Raw genomic sequence first — 12,848 nt, forward strand, 5'->3', positions numbered from 1 at the left:
TTTTCAGTTTAATTGTTGATTGCAATTATATGGATGATACAATGTAAAAATGTTTTAAAAAAATAATAAAACTTAAACATACATAGCTAGGCAAAATTACTTTTGAAATATCCCTGGAATAGGTAAAGGTACATTCTATGCTGAAAGGTAAGGAAAAAAAAACGATGTTTTGTCTTCAGGTGTGAGGGAGAGTGGGAAGGGAGCAAATAAATGAGTTATTTGCTACTTTCTCTCTCTCCCCCTTTTTGTCCCTTTACCTTTCAGCATGGAATGAGCCTTTACCTGTTCCTTTGCTGCCAACACATGCTGACGCAGGTCCTACATCCGTGATCCAATGGTGGTGACAAGCAGCTCCTGAAACCTGAAATTAAACTTCCTTGCACATTCAAGTCTCATTTTAAATACTGTAGCCAAACAATTGCTACTTTCATATTATATTTCTTAGTTCTGTTTTATGCAACATTTAAGTTACATTGGCTTTTCATTCTTTGCAATTATCATTTTTTATGCAAGTTAACTATACAGAAGCCAACTTTAAGTGGAATAATGATGGATATTACACACTAAAATACAGATATTTACAATGTTTATACTGTACAGTACACGCGTGTACTGTATATGCACATAGTCTGTTGCTCGAAGCTCGAAAAACATAAATTTGTGGAACAGTCCATTAATCAACACATCACCTGCATCTCAGGTGGTCTTTCTCCCACTACAAGTGAGGTACTGTGAGAAAATTGACCAAAATCCACAGCGTGTCATGGCTTCCATCTGCAATTAAATGTCGGGTTGCTATTAAAAGAACGTTCAATTTCTAATTTTAATGGCATTCACTGCTGCTGTTTATGCATTGCGCGTGTATTTTAGCTTGTAATGTCCTCATAATGTGGTTACATTAAATAAACCCCTGGGAAAACACCATACATTGCTCCAAGAACCAGACATAAATAAGTAGCAAAAAAAGCTTCTGTTGTCCATACCCAGAACTGCACAAAGCGGCATTCTGGATTCTGCTTGGATGCACAAGCTGCGAATAAAATTATTTTGCAGCACATAAATGCAAGTACTGTAAGCAAACACCTCTTCAGACAATACTGCACTATTGCTACATTCTCCGTGGACCCTGAAAGCAATCAATCATGATTTTCCAGACACATCTGGTAACACATTCCAACATACACAAGCACTGCAGGTGGGTTGTTAAGTCCCAAATACTGTATATTCACGGGCATTTCCAAAGTGGCTAACTGGTGCTTCTTTACGGCAGCGGTTTCTCTCGCATTTTAAAACAATTAAAGGTTGTAGGAAACCTCTCTAAGCTTAGGAAATTCAAGAGCAAAATACATGCACAAGATTAAGACACATGATCATAAAAAAAACCTTCAGACTTGGAAACCTTACAAGATTAGCAAAGCTTCTAAAAACACAAAATATTTTGTAGGAGTGGCCTACCTCATTCTAAATCTAACCCACACCTTTTAAGCTTCTTGTGAGTTACAGTATTTGGTGAACTATAAATAAATAACACTAACAGGTTGGAACAGGGCCATCAGCCATTGGGTGAAACAAATTAAAAAGTTTAAACAATTTTAAAATTGAAATTGTAAGGTCTGTTTAATGAAGTCACTAGTTATTCTCCCGCAATGAATAAAAATGTATTTGGATGTCTCATTCATTATTCATTGGTTGTCTCAAAAAGTAACTAAAATATTCATGACATCAAAAGGAATCAATTGATATTAATAGTATAGAGATATTTTCATGCTTTTATATTATGTAATTATGCATTTTAAGCAAACCAGTTTTCTGCAAATTAAATTACTTATATTTCAAAACATACTGTTAAAAAATGCTATGTGCATAAAATTTCATTGTTACTCTTTTTTAACACATCCTGTGTTTCATTTAACAATGTACCATATGTTTTGCATTCTATATCATAAAAGATAGAAACTATATAAATGCATGTTGGGAAATATCATTCATATGTTTTGCTGAACTGTTTGGTGTTATAATATTAACTTTCACTCAAGCCATGCCATAGTAATAGACCTTTTCGAAATGATTAAATAAGGACCTTAAGTTTAAAAAAAATCTATAATGGAACCCATAGGTGTGGAATAATTATTAGTTCTGCTAGGAATTATAAAAGATTTTTCTATTTTAAAACAGTAGTTTTAAAGTAGTTCAGGTGGGTAGCTGTGTCAGCATGCGTAGGCTGCAAAGGAACAAGTAATAGGTTTATTCCATGCTGAAAAGAGAATAAAGAAAACACAAAGTTTCACCTAAGAAGGTGTGAAGAACGCCGAAACGTTGTGTTTTCTTTCTTCTCTTTTCAGCATAGAATAAACCTAGTAGTTTTAAAGTAGTTATACTTATTGCAAGAGATACGCCTTTTTTTAGATAGAATGTTAAAAGTATCTTTTCTTTCTGGGGATACCTTGAAAAATTAAAAATAGGATCCTACAACATGATCTTGCACAAACTTTTCTAAGACCTTGAATGATCTTACAAAGGATCTGGAATTCACATAGGAACCTACAGGATTACTTCATCAAAGAGCACCACTGAATACAACAGAGAGGGGGCGGCTTGTGTGGCATGGTGAAAAATGCTATTGTCTTGTTCTCTTATTAGATTTTGTTTAAAAAAAAATCCAACAAGATATTATATGATCATGCATCTCTTCATCGTCTTAAAAGATCCTAGAACAGTTCTAACAGGATTCTGTCAGTGGATTTAATTTACATTTGGATGATATTTTGGGGGAAAAATGCTTTATAAAAAAGCATTACTATCACTTGTTAGTTTGTTTATTAGTATCTATTAATACTGTTGATCTTGCTGGACCAACCCAGACAAACCAACAGCAATGAACTTTACCTCCCAAAAAACAGCAATTTGAACCCACAACCCTCTGGTCAATTACTAGAGTCCAAACTATTAATCTACACCACTACCGCCAAATAAGTCAGTAAGGTCCTATAGATGGATCCTAAAGTCTCCTATATGAGATTCTGTAGCACAACTGGTAGGAATTTTTTACCAAATCCTGTAAGGGAAACTGTGCATGATCCTGTAGGATCTTTAATAATTATACAGGATCCTACCTTCTTGATTCTGCTCAGGATTGAGCAGAGACACCTTAACTGAATTTAGTACAAATCCCCACCCATAAATCTCTAGATCATACAGGACTCTGAGGTCACTGGAGTTCATAACATTTTCAGGATCTTGCAGGATATGGCAATTCTTGAACAGGTCCTTGCATATAATCTTGTAAGATACTATTAAACACTGTTCAAGTCTGACAAGCTCTCATGAAAGAGTTAACAGTAGCCTGGAAAATGAGAGAATAATGTTCATGTACAGCAACAAAGGAAAATTTGATAAAATATTTTCCTGAAAACAAACAAAATGCAGTATGTGCAATTTACCAGTAGAAAGCACCATATTATTCAAACACAAGTTGTTTATCCTGAAAATGCAGCACTGGAAGTTGTGCCCATTTGAGTCTCTATGGTGACCAGTTTTGCTTTTGGATGACAAGAAACAATTTCAGTGGCCTGCAGGTGGCCATTTATTGTTATAATGTACTTTTTCACATTAATTTGCAACAACACTGTTATTACCAGCAATACTAAATTGCTGTTGTATCCACGGTAAAAAAAAAACTACATGGTTTTTGCTGCCTGGCTTCATCACAGGCACATCATCTATATTGATTATACCTACTGTATGTGGCACCTGTGCAAAATCTCTGCACACAATCCATTAAGTGACAAGCTGCAGTACACTACTGTTTCTGAATAGGAAAAGCGTGCAAGGCCTAAAAAAGGCATCAAGCAGACAGAAATAAAATTGAAATTTTACAAACACTGCCCAGTGCTGGAGCAAAAATGTCTACGTCACCTAAGCCAATGATAAAAAGGTGCTCAAATGACAAATGCAATTGCTAGATACAAAAGTAAATAATTGCGCTTAACATATTACTTGTTTAAGACTCTATGATGTCCTACACTTCTCCTAAATAAAAAAATACTGTAACGTTTAGCTTTCCAAATTACTTTTGTTAATTATTTATCTTGATTAGGTAGATCTTAATATTGATAATTTTGTCTTTCTAAATTTCTAAAATACTCAGGTCTACTAACAAGCATTTAAGATTACTATAGGAATGCCAGTAGGATCCTGTTCTGGTAATGGATAGTGAACAGGATATGAGGATCTTACAGGATCTTTTAGGATAATGTTTTGATTTTTCTTACAGAAAGTCTGAATTGGTAATGGTCTCCCTTCCACTGTTTACAATGGAAATGAATGAGGCAACACCAAATAGGGGAGTGCTAAAGGGACAAATCAATTTTTCATTTGGAAAGCAGTTTATTTCTGCTGGAATGTGCCTTGAAAAGTTCACTGCATTCATCTTAAAATTCTTCCTCTGACCTTTTCAGCAACAGCTCAGAATCAGGGGAAACTAGAGACAAGAACCACGTTGTTGAATTTCTCTATTGACTTCCAAAACATGCTGTCGCCTCCAAAATGTACAAATTTTCAAAGCTGGTCTGAAGACCGCTTTTGTCTGCGGCCTTTACTGCCACGCGCCAGCATTTTTTTGACGCCAACTTAAAATAAATGGAAAATTGGAGATGCGTGTTAATGGACTGTGAATCTGTTACATAGCTAGACTGCAGCATAGATAGAATGACCACTTGTATTCAGTCATTCAGCAATTTCAAGAATGTACTTGGAGAGCATTTATGCTACAGCTACAGTGAAGAAGCTATTCAGTTACTAAGATCATTGTAAAAGATTCAACCAATGATAAGGGAAAATGAAAGACTGCATTCAGCTTGTGGTTTTTAGAATATTATTAACAAATAAAAGGGATTCAATACAGACAATGCAATCTGCATCAATAAAAAAAACAAAACAAAACAAAACATCAGTTTAAAATGTTACTCTCTTACATGCCATTTCTTATTCTGATGCCACTGACAGATATCAGCTGGGTCCATTCTCAAATGTCTTTATGTTACGTAAATAAAAATGGAAATGTTTGCTTAAGTTTAGACATCACAAAATATCTGAGAGCCTCCGTCACCTGCTGAAAAATGAATGAAACAGCCTGAACTCTTTACAAAATGAATTTTACATTTGAGTATAACGTGTTAATTCAGAAAGATGGTGTGAAAAGATCAAGCTCTGCCAGTTTCAGTTGTTTCAACTTGTTTAATCATTTCATGAGGAAAAATAATGTCTTCGATATGAGTGAAAGCCAATAACACACATTGAAATTATAGCAATGCACCACCCAAAGAAGCAATTTCAGATTGCAAATAAGGCTTAAACAAATGACTCCTTTAGTCATTCCTTTTTATGGCTAAACAACTACAGTAAACCCTCAGTTTAACAGACTAGGAGGGAAGGGGGTCCGTTATTGCAGAATGTCCGTTAAATCACAAATGACATTTTCTCAGCCCAAAAAAACACAATACTTTCTGGATTTTTAAAATCATTTTTTACAATTGTAAACAACACAATGAAAATTGTTCCTGGGCCTTTCTCCATCATAAATATACAAGTTCATTATTTTATTCTGAAATACACTGTATACAATTCTCTGAAGCAGCCAAAAAACAAACATGGGAAGCTACTGCCCTTCGCCTATAGGAAAACATTGATATTCATGCCTTTTACATCTATTTTGCCATTATTGTGGGGAAAGTCTGGTATTTCTGATTTTACAGACAAAATTACCCCTTAGCAGAGTTTGTCAGTTAGAGCCGAAAGCCTTAAGGCGAAGTCCGTTAAATGGAGGGTTAGTGGATTTTGATGGACAATATGGTGTCTATAACACTGAATGTAGCTGTCTTCATGCTGAATTATAATAAGCATCTCGTTTGCACTGTTGGTGGCACCTACTTCTGCAGCTTTCACAGCTCATGCAATTATTCTTTCGCTGTCCTGTCAACCTCAACTCATTTGATATTTAATTGTCTTTGGACACTGTGAAATACATCTAGGGCTTTGGATAACATTTTACCACCTTCTTTTATTTTTGATTATAACATAGTTTATACTTTCAGAAAAGGCGTGAAATAATAGCAAATGACTGAAATTGTGAATTCTCTGCTTTTCCATTTGATAATCCCTGAATAAAATAAAACAATAAAAAAATGTTTTGATCTTTCTATACGGTTATAAATGATTTTTTTTTTGCTCCAGGACTGACCAGTTCCACTTAATTTCAAAGAAACAGTTACCTTTCAGATCGGATTCTACCTATCTTGTAAAAGCTTTACTTTAACGTCTTAGGATACAGATGGATTGACATAAAGATTTAAGGATAATGTGCAAGGCTGGGAACATGTTTCTGTTTTTTTATTATTATCAATTTAATGTGTATCAGCATTTATGGTATTTCTATGTCCTCTCCATTGGAGCAAATCAATTTGATAGTACAGATATTCAATACCTTATAAAAGCACATGTAGATCTTTTTAGACATCTTCTGATTGCCCCTGTCAATAGCAATTATGTAGCAGATATAGTCTTGCTTACCACTGCAAATGCACTGTCTTGTCTGTATAATCCAAGGGCAGACTTTAAAAAGATCTACTATAGCAGAGAAGCAAAGAAATTGTGCCACATTAATGTTATATTAGTATTAGATTCTACTATAGCATTACACTACTATAATACTACTAATTATTGTAGCATTAATACTATCAACAAACCTGCATGCCTAAAGTATCTTCAAGACTTCAACATAACCTTAAACAGTTATACTGAGAAAACAGTCATTCCGAAGCATCACTGAAATAATATGAATAAAAGTCAAAGCCTTTAACATATGAACATATGATGAGTTCTTCTTTAGTAATTGGTTTTATTAATTGAGATTTCAGAAACTCCCCACACAGGTGATGGTACCTGAGGTGTGGAAGTGGGCATTGAAGCCTCACAGCCCAGGATACCTGGGCTTCTGCTGGCGGGGGGGGGGCCTACTGTGTGGAGTTTGCATGGTCCCCTACGTTCACATGTGGGTTCTCGTCATGTGCCACAGTTACACGTTTGTTGGGTCAACTGGTGTCTCTCAATTGTGCCATTGTGCTTGTGTGTGTCTGTGCCCTGTGATAGACTGGCACCCTGCCCAGGTTGCCTGCCATGCCACCCTGCACCCTGTGCTGGTGGGAAATGCTCAAGGGTGCCACAACCCTTACCAAGAACAGGCAGCTTTTTTAAAATAATGAATGGATATCCCATACTTTACATTAGTCAAATATTCTCAGGCATGCCGGTAAAATGTGCTTAATGTTATGGCCCAGACTCAAACAAGTAACATCAGAGGCACAAGGATTAACCATTTTAGGCAGACTGCAGGTTGCGCCCTGCACCAGCTTTGTTATTATATGATGTTACTATAACCATAGAAAAACAGATCGCATTCCCATTACTTTGAAGCCCCTGAGAGTTAGTTGTGGTACTCATAATACATTCTTCACCCACCACTTCACTTGTCAGACTTGAAGAGAGACATACTACCTCTTGCCAGGAGTCCCTGCTTCAGTCAGGAGTCACAGCAAGAATGTATTTCATTTATTTCGTGCAACTCATAGGGAAGCGGTAATAATTCTCATTAGTAGCAAGCCAAATGTGAAGAGTACCGAGTCCAGAAAATCATTCTAGCATGGGTAAAATTTTGGTTTTCAAGTCTGGTGCAGTTCAAAGTCACTGAAAGAGCATATTTCTCTGCACATTTCAGGACCATGGAACACTATATTTTACATTGTACATATATGTTAAAGAGCCCACTGAAGAAATTAATTTGTACCAATTGCTGATTTAAATTCAGAGTACATGCCTCTGATCCTTTGAACTCACAAGGCTGGGTCATACAACTGTCAGAAGCAATAAGCTTCGAGATGTCTAATTACCTGGATAACCACAAAGGACAAGCCCATAGTGTATTTAAACAAGCAATTAATTTTCATGTACCACATCCTGTTAAATTACTTATGCAGATGTAAAACATAGGCAAAAGGCCATCAATCTTGAGACAACTTGAGGAATTCATGATGTTAATAATGCATTCTTCAAGGTGACCTTAGCCCCTAAAAGGAGTACAAGAGAATTACTCATATTGCAATTATTGTGTCTCTTTACCTCTTGCTTCAATGTGTATTTTAATTAACTTTTAGTAGATGAAATTCTAAGCGATTAGCCCAGTGGCTTTAGATTTGGTTTCTTCAAATAAAACTGGAAGAATGAAAGAGATATACCAGTATACAGCCTAATAACAGAATTTCTAAGGAACTCATAACGACGAATAAGACAACCCCTGGTCTTAAAGAATATCAGACATACATTAAAGGACTGGGATATCCTTAGGCTTGACTGGAGGCGATTGTGAGAGAACTACACAAACCTTTAGACTGTTTTGGACAACACTCAAGTCACCCTACTACACTAGTACAGGAATAGCAGCCAACAGTGAAATCAAGAACCATACAAATCAAAATAGGTTGTATTCATGTAGAATTGAATAGAGCAGGTACCTGGAATACATTTTCTCCTCTAACATCTTTCCAGAAACAGCTCGATCCACTTATGTATTTTGTAACTGCTTTATCCAATACAGCATCACAGGGCAGCCAGTCTACCCTGGCAAGCAATGGGTGGCTAATTCACTTCAGGGAACACACATACACAGACACACACAAACGTACACCGGGGTCAGGTTTCCCAGAAACCAATGAATCTACCCATATTCCTTTGGACCATGGGAAGAAACCAGAGAACCTGAAGGAAATCCACACAAACACAAGGAGAACGTACTGTACACGCAGGTAGCACCCCAGGAATTTAACTTTGGGCCCCAGTGATGTGAGGTAGCAATGCTCACCACTGCACCACCATGCTGCCCCACAGCTTGATCCACAGAGCAAAAAACAAACTACCAGGATAAGACGACTGGCATCTTCTCATTTGTAACTTTTACCCAGGACGACAGGTAATGTGCATTCACAGCCATCATGCAAATAGGCACACTGAATAATAAAATCACCTGGATTATCTGTAGAAAGGTGTCGCCGGGTGAGAACACCAACCACACCCTAACCACATTACCTTTAGACTGTGGAACTGTACAGTACCCTTTTAAATAAAAATCTTGCTGTACTATTTAACAACAATAATTTAGAAAAGGGGACGATACCCAATCAATTCTAGATCACTTCATAACATAGTCTGTTTTAAATCGAATTCAGATGTGGTAACAAAATGGCCAGTGAGTTATTTTCAAATCAAGGGTATTTTTAATGTTACGTTATTAGCCTGCTGTTAGTTGTTGATAAGTTATCAAGACACCTCGATTCTAGGAATCTAATTTACATTTTAAAAATGTGGAAGCAGCCTGTCTTAAAAGCTAATTTACACAGTAAACACACCAATAGACTGAACAGGAAGCGTGTAAACGGAGACCCAGTCATACTTTACTGCCGTCGCACGCTTCAATACGTCTTTTAACTGCGTCAGACGTACGAAATTGCTGCGTATTTGCAGTTTAACTAGTGTTTTTACTACCCTACTGTGATTTGCTCCCTTTAGAACGACAGTGCAGTGCTCTTCATTTTAAAATTAAACAGTAAAACTAGTATTTTTTCCTATTTTGACTAAAAAAACTTTTTGAATTGAATGAAAGGTGGCGATATAAATATATTTTACAGAACACCTCGGTGTAGTATTTTACTTACCTACTAGAAAGGAAAATTCAGGTGAAAAGCTTGAAACTGCAGTAAAATCTTCCAGTCTTTGTCTGAGCTAAACATGTATGAACTTCAGTAGCCTTGACTGTTGATAAGGCTGCAGAAGTTTTTGTTTGTGCCCCAGGTAATCTAAAAAAAATACAGAAATAAATAAACGATGTATGTTTTCATCTCGTTAGCTGTTATATTAGATAAGATGTACGAATGTACATGTAAACTTGTTATAAAATGTACACGCTGATTTCCTGTCTCTGTCCCAACGTCCCAGACTTCTTACGGAAGTACCTTTTCGAAATGTAAGGCTGTAATAATCGCTTTAATACGTCCTGAGGGTGTTCGACGAGTTTGTGCTATTAAGCTGCCAAAAAACTAACCTGCGTTTTTATGTGCGACATTTTAAAGCGTATATTTCACAGAGTTTCGTCATTTCCACGTATGAAAACGAAACAGAAACTGACGTGTAGCGTAAGCAGGGCTGCTCGACTGCATGAGGTTTGAGCTCTGTTACGGCTTCTGTGTGTGAGACTCAGCAGCTATTTTCCATGAAGTTACTGTAGCAGGAGACAGGGTGCTTCCCATGAAACTGACGCTTTAGTAATTAAGAAAAACGCTGTCTGGAAAGACTTCAGTGGGTTACAGTTTAAGCAACAACGACGATGAAACAATATTACAAAAATATTGACATGAAAGCAAAAGGCAATAAAATATGTGCAATAGGTCTTCAAAAGAGTTACCACTGTGATTTAGTTTCGTATTAATACTGTATTAGATTTTTTTCTTATATGAAATGAAAACAAGAGATGTGCCATTTCTGCAGATTACGGTCAAATACCCATTAAAACACGTGTGAAATTAAGAAAAATCATATAAACGATCAACGTTAATAACCAAAGAGGTCCACATAACCTTTTACACTGAAAATGTAGAATATTTCATGTAGGCCCCTAAATTGTAAAAAATGGCATGCCACTTGATAGAAAATGGTTCCTAAAATGTTTTTTAAAACGAGGAGGAAAATAACATTCTTATCATTTGCAGCGAATGTGAAAGTAAATAAAAATCGTAAATTACACTTAATTTTGTAAAATCAGAAATCATTTAAGCTTTATTTGTAAAATTGTGATATAAAACCAATCTAGCAGCATGACTCAATGGAATATTGTCGAGTTCCCTTTGAAGGAACATGTGGACTGGTCCAAAGTGATATCCATCTTGAAATGCTGTAATATACAAATCAAAAATGCACAATTAATTAAATTCACAGTTTCAATGGTACACCACAGTATTAAGAGCACAGGGTTTGGGGTACAGCTAGGCTGTGTCTTCCAAGCATGCTCAGCCATACATTGCATCTGTCATTGCATCAATTGCAGCACATCCTCTGAATGACTGACCTATACGGTTCTCTGGGGACCAGGTCAAGGAAAGGGTAACTGCAGACTTTAAATCAGGTGCCAGAAGTGCTGACCCTTAGTCACAGGCTTTGGTAGACTGCAACTCAGCATAACATTATTGAATTTACTGTTCAAAATGAGACCTTTCAGTCTGACACACACAACTCACCCTGCAAGTTAATAACTTTCATTTCTTTATGTTCTCAGGCAGCATCAGATCTTCAGGAGGCATCATATACTGGATTTTCCATGCTAGGGTGTGAAAAGCCTGCAGGAGGCTGAGTTCTGCTAAAGTTTAGATTTTATTTCTAGTACTACAGTATGTGTTCTCTGTTTGGTTTAATTCTAACTCTCCTGCACTCTCCTTTCAGAAGAAAACACCTGGGTGGCATGGTGTCATAGTGGTTAGCTTGCTCCCTCACAGTGCTGGGGCCATGGGTTCAATTCTAGACTTGGGGTGCTGTCTGTTTGGAGTTTGTATGTTCTTCTGTGTTTTTGTTGGGTTCCTCCCACAGTCCAAAGACATACTGCTAGGTTAATTGACTTCTGGGAAACTTGGCTCTAGCCTGATTGTGTGAATGTCTGTGTCATTGTGCACTCTGTGAAGCTCTGCTTTGCCCCCATTTCTTGCTGAGAAAGGCTCCAACTGCCCCACAGCCCTGTATTAAATGAAGCTGTTAGAAACTGGAGGGATGGATGACTGTCTGTCGGGTTCATTGGTCTGGTAGTAAATTTCAAGAAAAGACTCAACCATGAAGATCATGGAGCTTTTTTTTAAAAAACGTTGTATGAGGTAAGTGAGGTATGAGATAGTTATGTGAGGTAACTCATACATCTTTATGAGTTTAACGTTAAGATAAAACCAGTGATAAAAACATTTTAAAGGCCCGTAATGTTTTTCTGATCATTGGGAAGTTGATCATTAAGATGTGGAAGTCACCCAGACCCTGCCTAGATCAGGCTGTCCCTTCAAACTGAGCAGTGAGGCCAACGCTCATTTTGAAAGACTTATAGAATTCAATGGATCAGATAGGATAAAGTGTCAGTGGGACAACAATATCCCAGTCATTCCACAAAGGTGGCTTGTATTAGAAATGAAAAAAGCATCTCAGATCCCAGGAGGAGTTTGCAACAAAATACCCAAGTGATCGTAAAAACTTGGCAAACGTGGTTTTGTGGTCAGACAACAAACTTGGAACTTTTTGGTTTAAATGCAAAATTTACATCTTACACAAATCCAACATAGTGCATCACTCAGTCAACAATATCCCTACTGTCAAGCTTCTCTTGACAAGTTTCTCATCTGCAGGGACTGAGAAGCTCATCAAGACTCATGGGAACATAGATAGAGCAAAATACTGGCAAATAGTAGAGGAAAACCTGCTTCAGAACTAAAACTGGGACAATAAATCATCTCTTAGAACAGGACAATTATCTAAATCACAAGGTCAAAGCTACACTGCTGTGATTTACTGTAAGAGTAAGAAATTTAATGTGCTTGACTGGCTCAAAGTCCTGACTTGAAACCCACTTTCCATCAGTCCAAGCAAGTTGAGAGAGTTTGAGCAAATCTGCCAGGATGAATGGACAAAAATTGTACTAAAGTGGTGTGAAACATGGAAACCCCAAAAGATTTGCAGCTGTAATTGCAGCCAAAGGTGCTTTTGCTAAGTATTGAGGT

The 12,848-nt window shown here is 36.9% G+C and overlaps 1 protein-coding gene across 3 annotated transcripts in view; it reads right to left on the minus strand.

Moving 5' to 3' along the window:
• The window catches only part of rhbdd1 (rhomboid domain containing 1), a 39,447-nt gene extending 29,181 nt beyond the window's left edge, over nt 1–10,266 (minus strand). The window contains exons 1-2 of one of the 3 annotated variants that reach the window (XM_006637977.3): nt 10,059–10,264; nt 9,762–9,902 (exon numbers count right to left, since the gene is read on the minus strand). The gene's annotated coding sequence lies outside the window, so the exon portion shown is untranslated. Of the gene's footprint in view, nt 1–9,761 lie in introns of all 3 variants that reach the window. The other 2 variants (XM_015361779.2, XM_069197297.1) reach the window with 2 other exon arrangements.
• Between the last annotated feature and the right edge of the window lie 2,582 nt (nt 10,267–12,848).

Source organism: Lepisosteus oculatus, chromosome 13 (assembly GCF_040954835.1).
Source record: "Lepisosteus oculatus isolate fLepOcu1 chromosome 13, fLepOcu1.hap2, whole genome shotgun sequence".
NCBI lineage: Eukaryota > Metazoa > Chordata > Actinopteri > Semionotiformes > Lepisosteidae > Lepisosteus > Lepisosteus oculatus.